Source organism: Mchenga conophoros, linkage group LG2 (assembly GCF_057382185.1).
Source record: "Mchenga conophoros isolate Kocher_MC1m ecotype Shallow Benthic linkage group LG2, M_conophoros_male_GT1.1, whole genome shotgun sequence".
NCBI classification, from domain to species: domain Eukaryota; kingdom Metazoa; phylum Chordata; class Actinopteri; order Cichliformes; family Cichlidae; genus Mchenga; species Mchenga conophoros.
Genome location: NC_140527.1, coordinates 4,484,415 through 4,501,032, shown reverse-complemented (window position 1 = coordinate 4,501,032; position 16,618 = coordinate 4,484,415). Strand labels below are relative to the sequence as shown.

General features: G+C 35.8%; 1 protein-coding gene across 7 annotated transcripts in view; it reads left to right on the top strand.

The window, feature by feature from the left end:
* Positions 1 to 1,544: 1,544 nt before the first annotated feature.
* Positions 1,545 to 16,618, top strand: part of fam13b (family with sequence similarity 13 member B) — a 66,175-nt gene continuing 51,101 nt past the window's right edge. For all 7 annotated transcript variants that reach the window (XM_085283867.1, XM_085283895.1, XM_085283885.1 and 4 more), the window contains exon 1: positions 1,545 to 1,781. The gene's annotated coding sequence lies outside the window, so the exon portion shown is untranslated. The remainder of the gene's footprint in view (positions 1,782 to 16,618) is intronic.

Below are 16,618 nucleotides of genomic sequence, written 5' to 3'. Positions count from 1 at the left end.
ATACCCATTCAGTCACATTTAATATCCTGAAAGTGACTTTGCTCCACTGTATTTATACATAAAATACATTTATGTTAAGTAATATAATGCATAACTAATATAGTACATTTATTTATCATGTCACTATGTGCAGTATAGGCAGGCTGGATATCAAATACGTGTAATGCTCTTTTATTCACTTTAACAAATCTCTAAAAGTGGTTACGTTTTCATAACAGCATATGTTATCTCTATTACTTCAGTGTTTTATTTTTAGGCACATAAACTATTCATTTAATGATTAATTAACTTGCAACTATCTTTATGTAACTGCACAAACTCTATCTGCCATGAAAGGCAGCAAATTGAAGATAAAAGCTCGAGAGAAAAAAGCACACTTGTGGACCTTAAGGTTACAATTGTTACACATATAGTTTATGGGGTGGACTTTGTTGTAAAGGCTCAGGTTTATTATGCTGCCAGCATATGAAAAAAGGGGTGCTTATTAAAGTATATGTAGTTAAAGGTTTTAGTTTATACATTTATTCATTAGTTTTATTTGTAAGAAGCAATGTACAAAAACACTGGAAGAGAAAAAACAAACAAAACAAACACATATCTAACATGCAAGTAATAATAAAAGAATCTTTGCATTATTAAGCATACAATAGCAATAGTACTTTATTATTTCTAAAATATAAAAAAGAGATTATTAGACTGAACTTACAGCACTGTGCAAAAGTCTCTTGCCACTCCTTTCTTTTGCTTCCAAGGAGCCAGACTTCCATGTAATATTTTAAAGTGAGCAGCAGTTCTCCAGGCTTTCTGAAATTATTTCACAATCTTGCTTTAGACATTGGCTGCTTTTTCTTTAATTTTCAGTCCATTCCTTGTACCAGAGCATTTTTTACATTTTCTACTGTTTGTGAAGCCATTCAAGTATAAAAAAGCCACACAACTCAGGGGAAAAACCAGTCTTGCACAATAGTGTAATATAGCCAAAACCAAATTTGAAATCTATTTTTAGTCACTTTGTTACTAGCAGAATGTTGTAAAAACACATTTGGTTATACAAAAAAAGTGAAACACAACATAGTTTGCCACAAATAAAATGTTTTTGCGCTAGCAAGGTGCCTCCTAAAGAGAAATAAGCCCAAGTGTGTTTTTGCCTTACATACTGTACTTACTTTTACTGTACTGTACTGTACTGTACTTACTTTTACGTTTACACATTCACATTTGTGCGTAAATCGCTGCACCTATTTCCTATCGTCTATATATATATATATATATATATAGACGATAGGAAATATATATATATATATATATATATATATATATATATATATATATATATATATATATATATATATATAACACATACTTGACACTGGATTATTACTGTTATAAGTAGATAAAGAAATCAGCCACAGATGCGTTTTAAGATGTCTCTGCTAGTCTACAGCTGTCTGCAAGGCGGGGTCAGTATTTGGCAGCTGTCTCCTGCTGCGCTCACAGTAAAGGAGGCGGGGCCAGTATTTGGCAGGTTCGTCCCTGGAGGGTGTGTGTGTGTGTATGTGTGCGAGTCTCTCCAAGCAACGACCTGCGAACGGGCATCCGAGCCAGTCTGAGCAAAAAAACAGGAACCACATTAATTTCGAGTGTCTTTGCAATGTTCCCGACGATATTTCTACATTATTTGCTTTGATCTCGTCAAAGTTACCGTCTCACCAGAAGTCGGCTTCAGAAACGAAACAAGAAATTAATGCATCTCGCTCCGCTTTCCTGTTTGTTTTGACCTGGTAAGGTACCCCGGAGCGTCTGATTAGCTTTCCTTGCTAACAGCTCTTCTTCTGGTTCTCTCAGCATCTTAAACGCTAACTAATGCTAGCCTGCTAAGCTAACTCTGTCTGACCATTTCTATTATGTGTTTATATCATTTTTTTCTCATGTATACCTGATATGATATATCTGCTCTATATGTGTCTTTACGTAGAGGCTAATATTAAAGCGCACAGCGGGGCTTAAAACCGTTTGCGACTACATTTGTGGTCACTGTGAGCTAGTGGCTAACGGATAGCACCGAATAGCAGTTCCATCACATCTGTGGCTCCTCCGCAGGCACGGCAAGCTAATTCGGAGACAGAAAAAGAAACTCCTAAATAATTGAGTGTTTGTTGGCTTTTATCAGTACCGCAAGATAAAAAAAACACTCAATGGATTTAAAAAAAAAAAGTTTTGTGTACATTTGATAATATATATAAATTATGGAGTTGTGTGATATTGCTTGTGCATCAAGAATATGAGACGCAGTAGGTAGGATAGTTTAAAATCATCCGGTTATGACGGGTTTTTTATACAGGATTATACGGAAACCGTTTTGAAATCTGTGTTCCTGGAATTCGTGTTCTCCCGAGTTGTAGATGGTTTCGTTTTCTGTTCTGTTTATTTCTGGAAAGCTTCATCACTGACACAGATGCTTCCTGCTCGGATTCATTTAACTGTGTGTGCTGGAATGTTCGCCAATGCTTAGGTTCACATGATTTGATACGAAGCTGTGCTGATCCAGATGAGGATATGTATATGTGCAATAATTGCGTCAGCAATGGCGTTACATTGAAATGAGAGGCTGACGTTTATTTCTGAGCTTTTTGAAGTCTTGGTGATTGCATAATGGCATCCGGCAACATGTCAAGAAGCATGACGGGTTGGTCTTCATACGCTGTATAGTGTGCATAAGTAAAAGAACTTCCATGTGTATGAAAACTAGACTGTAATTCACAATTATTCATAAATATTTGGCCAATTTAGGTCATAAATAAGGCATTAGTTAAGAGGAATTTACCAGTATATCCAGGTATGTTGTTAGTAATATTATTTCTGTGCCTACCATATAGGTTCAAATAATAAATATAAAATAACAAATAATTTTTTCACTTCATGACTTGTAGGAGTTAATTCTATAAAACCCTTTTAGTTCGAATACATTTCAAACTACAGCGCACCTAAATAATACACATTCACAATTATTAGTTATACCTCTTAAAGTGCTCATTAGCACAAATACCTAATTAGGAAGTCACATGGCAGCAACTCAATGGATTCAGGCATGCAGACTTTGTCAAGTCAACCCGCTGAAGTTTAAACTTAGCATCAGAATGAGGAAGAAAAGTGGTTTCAATAACTTTGAACTTGTTTTGACTGTTGGTGCCAGATGGGCTAGTCTGAGTATTTTCTTACACACCTCTCTGTACTGTGCACAAGTAAAACAAGTGCTCTCACAATCTAGTTTGAAGTTCAGTCTGGTCTGGAAAAGGGAAAATATCAAGTGAGCAAAAGCTCTTTGGATAAAAAGCCTTGTTTGTGCCAGAGGTCAGAGAAGAAAGCTGCTTTGAGTTGATAGGCAATCAACAGGGGCTTGAATATCAGCAGTTGGGCTCAACTGTCTTAAAACTGTGTTTAAATGGTACATAATAAATTCAAAATAAAATGTTTGCTGCAATGCTACCTTTGCCCCTGTTTTTAAATAAAGTCAATATATAGCAAGTCTTTGTTGTAAAGCTTTGATACAAACTCCATTTGGACTTGTCACGATAAACAGTGTTTTAGCCTTGAGGAATTACCCAGTATGCTGTTAAGCGGCATAATTGTGTAAATATGAAGTTATTAATTAAATAGTTTGTTTGACAACTTGTGTCCTAGGATTGTTCCCAGTTGAAGAGATTTGCAGATTTGTAATGGCTGTCCTTATAATGTGTATGATTCATAGGACAGGAACTATGAGTGAGAAGACTGTACAGTCATAAAAGCCCCCTTCTCATGCGCTTCAGCAGTATCCATGGCAGTAATAAGATAAATAATAATATAAGCTATTTGAAAGGACACGGTGGGCGTTGTATCTTTTAACTGGTACAGCATTTATGAAAGACTGGTACACTGCTCAGCACTGCGTAATTTGCAGTCATAAATACCATTTATGACTTCGAGATTTTTAATTGCAATAAAAAGCTTTGTTTTATTTTGGTAGTAAATGATACATTTCTGTTGTTTGTCAGACAAAACAAGTTAACTAGATTTCAAATTATGCTATGAAAAGCTTTTTATGAAATTTACATTAGAAAATATATGTGATTAAGTTGATTGGGAATTAAAATGAGTTGTTCTGTGACATCATCAGCTAACCAAATGATGGGGATGGCATTTTGATAACTAGAGATATACTAATATATCAACAGAACATTTGCATTGGTCTTGATCAGTTGCAGAAGTCAATGTTATACATTTTATAATGGGTAAATATATATCAGGATTGTTACAAAGGGCTGAAAGACTTCTAACAGTTATGTTACAAGCTGTCCAGACGATATCTTTGTTTTTGATACTAGTTTATTAAAAAACTAAAAGCTTGAAAAAATTAGATTATATGTTATTTATGTCACAAAACTGTCCTGGCAGTAATTTAATACCGAAGCAACCTCTGATTTGTTTCCAATCTGTTCTGATTGGATAATCTTTATTGTGTTGAGCTCTTCAGATATAAAATAAGAATTATTTTTATCTACTTTAGTCTTAGGCCTTCTCAGTACAGTATAACCTGTTACCAAAACACTAGTGTCTAAGAAACAACAGGTGGATCTATACAGGTCAGTGGAAAAAATAAAAGTAGTTGTAAAGTTAGCTGCTGTAAAAACACCTTGGATTTAATCTGACAGTACTTTACAAGTGGTCTTATACAACAGTCCTCCAATACAGTCTACCTTAATAAAGGTTATAATTGTCCATGTTTGATGAAACTGTTTAAGCAAAGTGTTGATTCAGCTTTATGGTCATTCTAGAGTTGAGTTCTGGAGTTGTTGGTGTAAATGAGCTAGATAATGGGAGCGCAAACATCTCTCTAATAAAAACTGATCAGTATGATTTTATTGTGATTGATTTGAAATGGGCTGCATTAACTTTAACTTAATGTGGAACTGCAGTTAAAATCTATTTGAAATTTTTATTACTCCTCCAGTGATTTTATCAATTTTATCAATTTTAATAACCGGTTTCCTCTCACAGTGCATATACATGCATGTTAGGTTAACTGGTGATTCTAAATTGGCTATAAGTGTGTATGTGAGTATGAAGGGATGACTTTCCATTTATGCTAGACCTGCAAAAGACAGGCCGCCTGCCTAGGGAGTACTTTACCTCTCACTACATGAAAACTGTTCCAGCCCTAAGTTGGGTAAGATGGATGGATGAAACTGTACATTTTCCAAAAATGGTGACAATGGCTCTTACTCTTAGAGGCTCTTAGAGTGGAGTGTAACATATTAAGCCCTAAATACAGGAGAAAAAGCAGTAATTTGTCATATTGTGACAGGAATCGGTATGAATTTCAAATATTCAAGTTGTCATCCACTAATAAGAATGAGTAGTGACTGGGTGGTGGTGTAGCTCACTGGGTTGAGTAGAGGATCCATATGCCACATTCAAGAATAATTGGATAAGTTAGTATTTTTTTTTTTCATGAGATGCCTAGATGTTAACAGCTGGAAATTTAATAATTACAGTAATTATTTTACCTCTAGTCACCTACTATACCTACTTATAACTAACTATTAATACTGAAATCAAATAAAAATTAAATTCTCATTAAGTGTACTTAAACTGAACCTGCAGCCCTTTATGTGGAGTCTCTCACGTATGCACATACCAACAAAGTCAGAAATCTCCAGCCTCCTACAGTGTCAGATAAGACATACATGTAAGACGACCCATAGTTTTTATATGGAAGGAAAAACACACGCACACACAGCAGTGTCAAAATCACACAGCTGCCTGGAGTGTGAAACTATTGTTGCCTAGTCATTGAATGTTTTTTTTTTTTTAATGCTGTGTATAGGGCCCCAAGCCAAACTAAATATGCCCCAAAGTTTGCTAAAGCTGGAGCAATACCAGAAAGCTACAAAATTAAATCTCATTTGGTTTATGTTAGCACGTATATAGCAAATATGCTTTGTAACTTATAACTAGTAGAATTGGTGAAAACACCATTTGTATGTTTGTATGTCATGTGTAAGCACAAGGCTAAGTACTCAGTGATGGACAACAACAAACTCCCATGAAAAGGAGTAGCAATATCAAAGTATGTAGCTACAAGCTGAGGAAATCCAAAGCACTGCCCTCTGTTGTAAATTAAACCAAAACTGCCCGAAGGCAGTGTCATGCTGTGTGTCACTGACCTGGCTCAAAGACTGTGTAAATGGAGATGGTTCACTGGGTGGCTATAGAAACGAAAGCTTCTACATGAGGGGAAAAAAACCCTCATAGAAGCTTTTTTCCTCATATTTTGTCATTTACCTTGAATAACAAAGAATATCAGAACTTTAACTGTACATAGAGAATAGATGGAAATGATGAAAATCACCCTTTGGTTTGATAAATACCATGTGTACATGCTTTAGGACTTCCACCAACAGGGATGACTAGTATGATCCTTTTGGCATGTATGTATTTAATTGCTAAGTGCTCTCAAACATGGAGCTATCGCTGTTTCCTCAATGACAGTAAACAGCTCAGTAAAAATCGCTGTGTCAGGCAATTATGAAATCAGGAAGTCATGTGAAAGTACAGTTTGTCACTACTTCTAAAAAACTGACACAAAATGCATTAAGTTATCAAGCTCCTTGTGGTATGAAATAACACTTTGCAGAAGTGGTCAGCAAGGAGAGTGGTGAGGGGGATAGATGGCACTTGGGTCTGGTATAAACTAAATGTCCCACGTATAAACTGATCTCTGGAGAATGCTAGAGAATCAGTCTTGTGTAAAGATCTGACTGATCATCTTTAAAAGATCAGTGATGAGTGCCATGAAGGGAAAAACTATGAAAAAGAGAGATGGAGTTGGGGGGGGAAGTAAAACAAGGTCCTCATTGCACTTTGAAGGACTTGACTGATCTTTTTGCTCATGTCTGAGTGCGAAATACCTTAAAAGGCCTTGCAGCCTCCAGGCTTTGTGGGTCAGAACTGTTTGGGCAGCAACAATGAGCCAATAGAGAGTGGTTACAATCTTTTGACAATTTGTATTTACGTTTGAAAATTCCAAATCAGAAATTGATAATTACATTTATAAGTTTAAAACAATTCACTTTGTTTAGTCTGTTAGTAGATAAACAGTATACTTCTCACGGGTTTTGATCTCGTTTCTATTTGCTGTAGTTATTTGATGAAAGCAGTTCTTAATTTTAGTTTGGAGTTCATTTGAAAAGCAGAGGGCTACAGTATTCAATTAGGCAGATGGAGAAATCCTGTACTGAGCAGCTGGTTGGGGTTAAGTAATCTGAGGCTGACACCGTGTTCTCAGTAGGTTTAAGGACAGTGCCCTAGCCGTACAGTATCTGCTGAGTGTCGAGCAACCACAGAGATTGCCTGGTGAGCAAGGTCATATAACTGTAAATACAGCATGACAAACGACCATAAAATATATTTGTAACTCTTAGCACTATTTTCTACAGTATTTGCAGACCTTTGTACATTAAGCCTGTGGTTTTCTTCCTGCTTTGGAAAGCCCCAGTCGCTAAATATCTCTAAGTGTATTGGTTTCTATATCTATTTTCAGTTTTGGTTTGCATAATTAGTTGCCACCCTGTCTATAATATGTATGTGTGATGTGTGTGTGTGTATATATATATATATATATATATATATATATATATATATATATATATATATATATATGAAACTAAAGACTGAATTGGTTTAGTTGCCCAAGTTTCCTTGTTTTTTTATTTGTAGAAAGAAATAGTGACTCACTTTTGTTGATAATTTATTCTTTATAATGTATGAAAGTGACTTATCACAACTGGGGTGGGTGATCAGTAAAAATTGTTTTAAGTCCCGTTTAAGCCAAATTGGAATCAGTAAAGCCAACAGTCAGTCAGCTATTACTGCATGCTTTCAAACCTCTTGAATTATACTTGTGATAGCTAGAGCAAGGCTTTGCAAATGGCTAATGCATTAATTTGACCTTGACCTCAGAGGTGAGTTTTCCTCTCTTGATTTGGCAGTAGTGCTGTTTGGCTTGGATTGAAGGGTAAAGTTAGTTTGCTGGCATCAAACTCAGCTATTAAAACCTCTCAACACTGCTCTGGAGCCATTTCAGGTCAAGTCATTGCTTACCTAGATCTGGGATCAGCTGTGCTCACTTGTTCAGCATTGGCTTTTGCACGGAAACTCATTTAATGGAATGTACTTTGGTTTATTTTCATCTGGGCACATTAAGGGTTTATGTTACAATGTTACATGAATATGATGGATACTCTCTATTACTGTTCATATAAATCAGTAAAATTAAGGAAATATTTTTAAAGATTTATAAAAATCATAGCAAACACAGAACTGTTTAAAGTTGTACACAAAGGCCATGCATTATATAAAACTAGACATGCATGGGAAACTGCATTATAATAATTATTTATATTAGTTTTTAAATATCAGTATCATTAGGTTGAACAACAATTAAGTGATTATAATATCATGAAACTGTTCCCTTGAAGTCTACAAACAATGATATGAACTGTTTCCCACTCTTAATATTTTGTTTACATTACACTTTAATAAGTACACAGTCTTGCTAGATTCTGTTGTGCGTTTCCGTTTTCCCAGATGGGTTTCTACTTACAAAAAGAAAATTACATCATTACTCTGGATACTTTTGTACATGCTCTTCCTTTTTCCACACGTGGAATTAGTTGGGTAAAAAAATGGTGCTTTTTCAATTACATTTTTTGTCATTTGCCTTGACTTAAATTATCTATTGTACCTCTGTTCTTATCATAGTAAAAATGGCAAACAAAATTTAGCAAGTGCATCTTGAAGAGAAAAGCAACTCTTTTGTGTGTTCGATGCATGTGGAGAACAAGCATTGACTCGTGGCCACGGAGCAATAATTGAGAAGCAAATCCTCATTGATCTAAACTCATTTCTCTGCCCTTTTTGGTGAGAATGCAAAACTGCCTAAACGTAATGGCTAAAATATCCCTCTTAATTAACCTAACTACTTACCACAATGTAGATTTGTTCACTTAAAAAAAGTTCAAAATATAAAAAGATGCAGTTAAAGGAAGTAAAAGACAGCAGCAAAAGCTATAATTAAAATGTCACTTCCTCTATTCTCTGTGAAACTATAGCTTGAACTCGTATCAGATTTTGCTTGGTCACTGTTGTTCATTTGTCAGCTTATGCTCACAGCTGGTGTTTTGATCTATTGTTTACACACAGGAACTCACACACAGATGGGAATGACAAGACTTGTACTATCCTGTGTAGACTACTCTGTTAATTGAGCCTCATTCAGTCTTTGTATAGTAATGCAAAGGATATTCATTCTGTGATACTGGACAACAGGCTTCCTCATTGTTTTTATGTTTGACTTTCCCATTGCACTGTCACTGCTTTCACAGAGATGCCAGACATACACAATGTACAAAGGCAACAGGGAAGTAAAATACCGGCAGAGTACTGGCCCAAAGTTGGAGTGCAGACATTTGGAAATTTCCATCAATGTGAGAACGAGTGAGAGAAAGAGGTGATACAGATCGATGCTAAATCAATAAAGCTCAAAGTCACTGCCTCAAAGGAGGCTGGGCCCAGTAACTCCTCCAAGCTCTGCTAAGGTCGGGCTACCACCTAATCTGTAATGCTTTGATGGTGAACTGAAATGAGTGTGTTGAGGTATATGGAAGCTCTGGAAACAAAACATTTACTTTCAAATTTGTAGGTCGTGTATATCAGTAGGAAGTGTACTTCACACCAGTGGTGCATATTTTGTCACCATGGCAACTAAGAAAAAAGAAAGACATAGCAATCGAATTTACTATGTATTTAATAGATATCAGTACCATCAAAAAAAATAACCGATTACTTACATAATATGCATACAAGACATGAGATATATATCACCATACAAAACCTATCCGCAGATTATACACCTGCTGAATTTAGTGTGAACCACACCTGAATGTTAAAATGACTACTGCAGTTACTTTACAGTACAAGTTTGAAATAGATCTGTTGACTTAAAACCCCATTTTTACAGTAATTAATGTTCTTGTTCATAATCTTTTGCATAATTTTCTTGATAGAGGGTAATTACTTTAGATGTGCCAGCTCCACATGACTTTGTTGCTGTAGATGCTATCGTTTGATCAAAAACCACTGGTTTATTATTACTTAGTTTTCTAAGGATATATTAGTGTGAGCTCTAGGGGGACAATTTAAAGTACAGTCTTCACCTCTGAAGGCCTGAGGGAAATAATTAAACGTTTATGATTATAAGGCCTCTAAACAAAAAAATCTTCAACTACTTAATAGCTCTATTGGGATTGGCTTGATAAAGAGGCTGCACTAAAAGTTGATAATACACTATCAAAAGTCCCATTTATCTTTTATGCAACATTGCTGAATGTTAGTGATGGCCTACTGTCATCCAGACATAATTCATGACAGTAAAGCCACAGTATATAGCCAATGCTTAGACAGTAATATATACTATGTATACTGTATAATAGACTTCTTTGGGAGATTGCACAGTCTGTGTGCAAATGACCTTTTTTAAGATGGTTATATTTAATAAAATGTGACCATAGCCATTTCTTTAGTTTAAGAAAAATCTGATTTGGGTTATTGGTAAAGTGTTAAAAAATAAATTCTGTATGTCTGTTTACCCAGATGGCAACCAATCAAACTTTATGCAAATGTCCCAAACAAAATGCTGCTTTCCCTCCACTCCCACATTGGCTGCACAGAGCTGCACTTGTGTTTCCACTGTAGGCGTTAGAGCTTTTTTCAATGTCAAAGCCCTTCTGGGAAGCAAAGAAAGGTTGTTTTTTTTTTTGTTTTTTGTTTTTACCGTTTCCCTTGAAAGGCACATGAGTCCTATGAAATTTTAAGACAAATTAATTCAAAGGCCTTCATAAATCAGATGGTTGTTTATCCATAAAATATCAGTATAAAGTATCAGAAAATTGCTGTTACAGTTTCCAAAAATGTCTGTAGGTTGCATTTTCTAAACGACTGTCCAGAATGATATGATGCGTGCTGCATAGGCTGGTTACATGAAACAAGATTTAGCTCTGTTCACCCCCTTGAGCTGTCATATTCATCAGATTCTCTAGCTTCAAAGAAAATCAAGCTAACCAACATTTGACAGCCTATTGTACTAGTTTTTAAAGTACATGTTGCATGAAATAGTATAAAAATATGTGTTGAAATGGTTATTTTTATTAGATGTCCCCTGCATCTTCAAAATAGTTTACAGGAAGATTGTGAATGTTCCTCGAGGGAAAGAGATAACAAGGCCTGAAAAGAAGATGTCCCCCAAAGACATGTGCTTATTAATTTATCACAGAAGGAGCAGCTAAACTAGGCTAGGGCAGTGAGCTGCTGTTGCTGCTGATTCAAGGGCAAACACCAGCTTTACTGCCTTTTTTCCCTCCTCCTTACCTCACTTGCCCTTTCTTCTGTGACTTCATTAGTGTTTCTGCACGCAAACTGGATTCTGTTTGAGCAAGATAATTGCCAGTTTTCCTCATTTGGCATAAGAAAAATAAAAAACAAACAAATTGTAAAAATGATGCGCAGTCTTTGTGTGGATACACTACTCAATTTTTCCCGTGTGCTTTTCCTCTTCTTATTCTTTCAGCCATTCTGTTTAGCCATTCTCTTTATGATGCTCTTTTATTCTCTATAACTCTACTCCTTCTTTATTCCCCCATCTGTCTGTATCTTAGACTCTCAGCCTGACTTGACCTGCTGCTGTCTGCCTCCAAGAAATAGACTATAATTTCAAAGTTGTAAAATAAAAAAAAACTTTAACGTAAAATTAAAAATGTTAACTATCCGCAAAATATTTGATTTTGTACTAATAAATGACTGAATGCTAAATAATACTCTTCAACTCTAAGACTAATCTACAGATTAAGCTAGATAGAGTATAGTAGTATCTACTTGAGTCTTAGTAGGAAAATGTATTTATTTATATTAACATCTATTTATATGTAATCCTTCTATTCTGTTGCTTTATACACTTGCCATGAACAGTCTATGTAATAATTAGATGCTATTCAACCTTCAGGCTTTTTAACACAAAGGATAGTGCTATCTATGTATATATTGTTTTCAATTACTTAATATTTTTCTTAAATTGTACAAATTGAGAATAAAACAAATAATAATAATATTAAGTATCAAATTTGTAATTCTAGCAGCGAGAATCTAAATGACAGAGTATTTATTTCTCACCAAAATCCCTGCTCTCTGTTGTTGCCATTCATGCATTTTGCCCATTTAGAAGTAAGTCTGGTGGATAGTGAACATTATCTGCTAACAGCATGTCACTAAAATGTACAGATGAAGAAGAAGAAAACAAGTAAGTTATTACAACATTACAACAACATCCTTTTGCTGGGACAGGGTGTATTGTTAGGGTGGCTTAGTGCTACAAGGCAAATGAAAAGACTTGGCACTAATACCAGACAGCTTAAAATGTGCACATACAGGTTTTAGGTCAGCTTTCACACCACCTATATGTTTTTGATTTATATATGTTTTAATAGCTGTTGTATTTCCTGTCTTTGTGTTCGTGCTTTCTTTTACGGGCTCTCCCATGCAAACTGTTTATTTTTCGAAGCCCTATCTATTAATGTTTTGTATACTGAGACTGATACAGCTGTGTGTAATGTAAAAACACCTTAGCTGCTGGGATCAACATAATCACTAGCTGTGCTTAGCAGGTTTTTGATATGCTTCGTGTTATGCAGGTTCTTGCAAATTAGTTAAACATTACGAATGGCTAACTGGGCTCAAGGTAGCAGAAAATTAAAACTATTTCTGTGAGGTGACATGTTGTAAGTAGTGTCTGAGTAAACGAGTCTCAATTTAAAAGCCGCCACTTTGTGCTCAGTAACTCAGATTGCAAATCAGATGGCACAGAAAATGTTTAAGTATACACACCCTGAATGATAAATACCAATGTCTGATATATTTGATGAGTGCTTAAAGTGACGTGTCATCTTCATTCCTTCAGTGACAGACCTTTTTTTGGGGGTTGGGGTTGGTCATTCCAACACTATCGACTTAACAATCAATGGATACATGTAAGAAATGACTTGAGTCCAACGCACCTAACACAGTAGGTGTGTGTGGAAATATGAGGCCATAATAATGGTTTTATGGCAGACCATAAAAGTTGATAAAGTTTAGGGGATTCATGTTTCTTCTCACGTTTACCTTTTAAGACTTTCAGGAAGGAGAATGAAAATCTCTTTCCTGAAGATTTTTTTCTTTGCATGTATGTATCGCATGTGTATTTTACATAGTTTTCTGTTATTTACCTTTTGTCTTATGTTATGTCTTAGGTCTTATGTTTCACTAAGTTTTAAGACTGGGTTTTTATTCTATCAAAATATTTACTTTAGTTTCTTTTTTTTTCTTTAATGGGATTAAGTAATATACTTGGCAAGAATTGTTCAGCGGCAAGGTTCAAGAAATTCGGAATAGATTTGTGAGGCAGTTGAGTCACGTAGACACCCAAGTTCCAATAAACTATTACACGAATTCACAGGAAATTTGTATCATTACCTTGAAAGGGAGACAGAAGCAAAGGCTGTTGTTGAACTTGGGGCACTGCAGTAAGGCCTACTGATCCTTAATGCAAGGTGCAGTTACTCTACCAGGTGGGCCACCAGGGCACAACAAAGGGCTTCTCTCTTTTTTAGTTTTTGGTTTAATATAAATGCTAAAAAAACTCCCAGGCACTTTGTTTTAAGTGACAACTAAAACACTCTATTTCTTATACCACTATTATGTTTAATTGAGAGAATAGAGTTGGTTTTTTTGTTTTTTAGATTGAGTATATGTTTTGTATGAGAATGAAGCCTTTTTAATTCTTCAGATTTTGACAAAGTCTATATATAATCTTCTGAAGAGCAAACAAAACCATTTTGAATCCAGGAAGCCAATCTGTGCAAGTATTTTTTTAAGCTCAGAAATTTAAGACAGTACATCATTGAGAATGAAAAACAGAACTACTGAAATGCAGGAAACAGGAGCAGTTTCTGGGTTTGTTCTTATGAAGAGAATTCCTGGCCCAGCTACTTCCTCCAACCTTCTTTTTGTCACCTTGTCCTTCCCTCATTTAGTTGGACCATGATAGTTTGGCACCTAATCACAGACTGCAGAATTGAACCACTTTGATCTCTTTTATTCAGTAGATTTCACACCATGGTGCGCGTTGGGGAGAATTTGCTGATTTATTTATAATGCCCTGTGAATATTTTATTTTCATTGTGGTCATGGACTCTGTTTTAATGGAAAAGACACTGTTTTGCACATCAGAGGTTCAACTTAACAAGTCTTTTGTTCTCATAGTTCTTTCCTCTTTTTTTTGCTGCTGTTATCACTTGGACCATGTCAGTGAACTGTGTGGTCATAGTCATATTGTGGAACCTCTGATCTTTCTGTTCAGGTTTCATATCTATGTGAACACAGGTGCTGGCATACTGAAATGTGATACAAGTCACATGGCAAGGATAGAGTCACGATCCAGAATCTGATTCTCCCGGCAGGTGTAGTTGAACTGACTCAAATCACATGATTAGTTGTGAATATAGTCCCTGGAAAAAAAAATCTTGCCACCTTAACTCAGTTTCTGCAAACTCGTATTTTACTTCGAAAGTTCTGATCATAAGTGATTCATTTCAAATTTGTTTCTGTTCCTTCTGCACCTTAAGCTCAAAAACCAGAAATCCTCATAGTCAAACATTAACCAAGTCTTTTCATTAGCAGTGTTTGACTTTCAGAGGGTGAAACAGTTAATTTAGCTTATCTTCTGTGCTTTCTTTAGCACATCAACTGACCGTGTTTATTCTAGTGAGACAATAAAGTACAATTGGAAAATGCCAGAAGACTAGCAGAGCCATAGCCATACGTCTGGAGGTTTATTAGATGCCAAAACAGTATGATGTTTTGGCATCTAATAAGCAAATGTGAAACAAACGATTCCAGTCATTTCATCCTCTATCGCAGCTGATGCGAGGGAAACAATAAGAATATGCCTGTTCCCAAATGACATGCATTCCGGTTCTTTACTGGACCACACGGTCCCTCCCAATTGAAATGTGTGAGCTCATGGCTTTTTACCGTCTTATTGTTTAGCCGTGTGTCTCTGTGTACACCTTTCTGGGTGTGTGTCTTTTTCTTTGAACACCTTCCTTCCTCGTTCTTATTCAGGTTTATTTTTCTCTCCTCAAACACTTAAAATTTATCATGTTCAACAATGCCCCTTAATGTTTAGAAGGACGTTGTAAAATGTATATGGGTTTAAGACAATCAGATAGAAGCATACAAATCAGTTCTATTGCTGACCAAACACTGCAGAGATCTTTTAAAGTAAATTTTCATAGCAGGCAAGGCTTTGGTTTAGTTGGTTGTCTAATCTCTTGATTAGAGATTGTCCTCATCTGTCTGTTTCCTCTGTCTGACATTGCTCAAGTGTTTTGAACCTGCCTGTTAATGTCAAGCTTTTGGTTCTGCTATTGAAGCTTTCAGCCTGGTGAATTAATAATCATCTAACAATATTCAGAAACGGTAGTTAGGGATTGCATAATGACTTTGTTTTCCGGGAACAAAGCTGTGTAGCTTGCGGGCTCTGACCCAGTACAAGAGTTTTAGCTGCAACAGTGGGATTTTCTCTGGCTTTTAAAGAGGCTTAGCAATGCCAGTTCAGTTGGCCTTAGAAAAACTGGAGGCTGAAGAATCTCTTTATTAGTAATAACTGTGAGCAAACACAAGGGTACTGAAAGGTCAGTTTGATGAACTTAAGTAAAATATCCTATGTAGTCATTGGGAAAGCTTTGATATTAAATATCACTCTCTTAGTTTTTGCGGACAACAGTTCAGTAAGATGGGAACACTGGTACTCAAACAAAATGGCAGATAGGAGAGTAAGTAAAACTTGAGTCCCCAAACAGACCATATGGTACAAGAGACAATAATTATGTGTGCTGCCTTAAAAACCAAACTTGAAAACAGTTGTTTCTATGTTTATTGCAGTTCTTTTCTTCATCACAAGGAAACATGGCTGTGCCTGACAATTATAATATGCAAACTCTGTTTCAGCTGAGTCCCACAAAACCCAGAAATTCGATTCCAAGTAATCTGATGGTCGATTTAGGTTTTATATTAACCAAAAATGGCAAAGAGCTCATTTTATCGTTAGTGCTTAAGTCAGTGCACTGGAGTTTTTTCATGGTTTTCCTGATTTGAGATTGTAGCTTTCATAACATGGCACAGGGCTTTATTTCCATATGGTTGTTGCCAAGGCTCTTAAAAAGGTTTGTAACTGGCTCCGTTTGATGGTCTTACTTACATGATCCAGATGACTGTTTATGAGATTTAGGTACTTTTGTAATTTTGAAATCTTACTGTTTTTGCAAAGAGAGGCAAATCTTTTATCTGTCAGTATTTTCCTGTCGTGCCAATTTCTGTTCCTGTTTATCTCTACTACTGCGCTTCTCTTATTGTAGAACTGTTGAATCCAAGTAGGCCAGGTGGGTTGTGTAACACACAGCCAAAACTGTGAATAAGATAGGGAAGA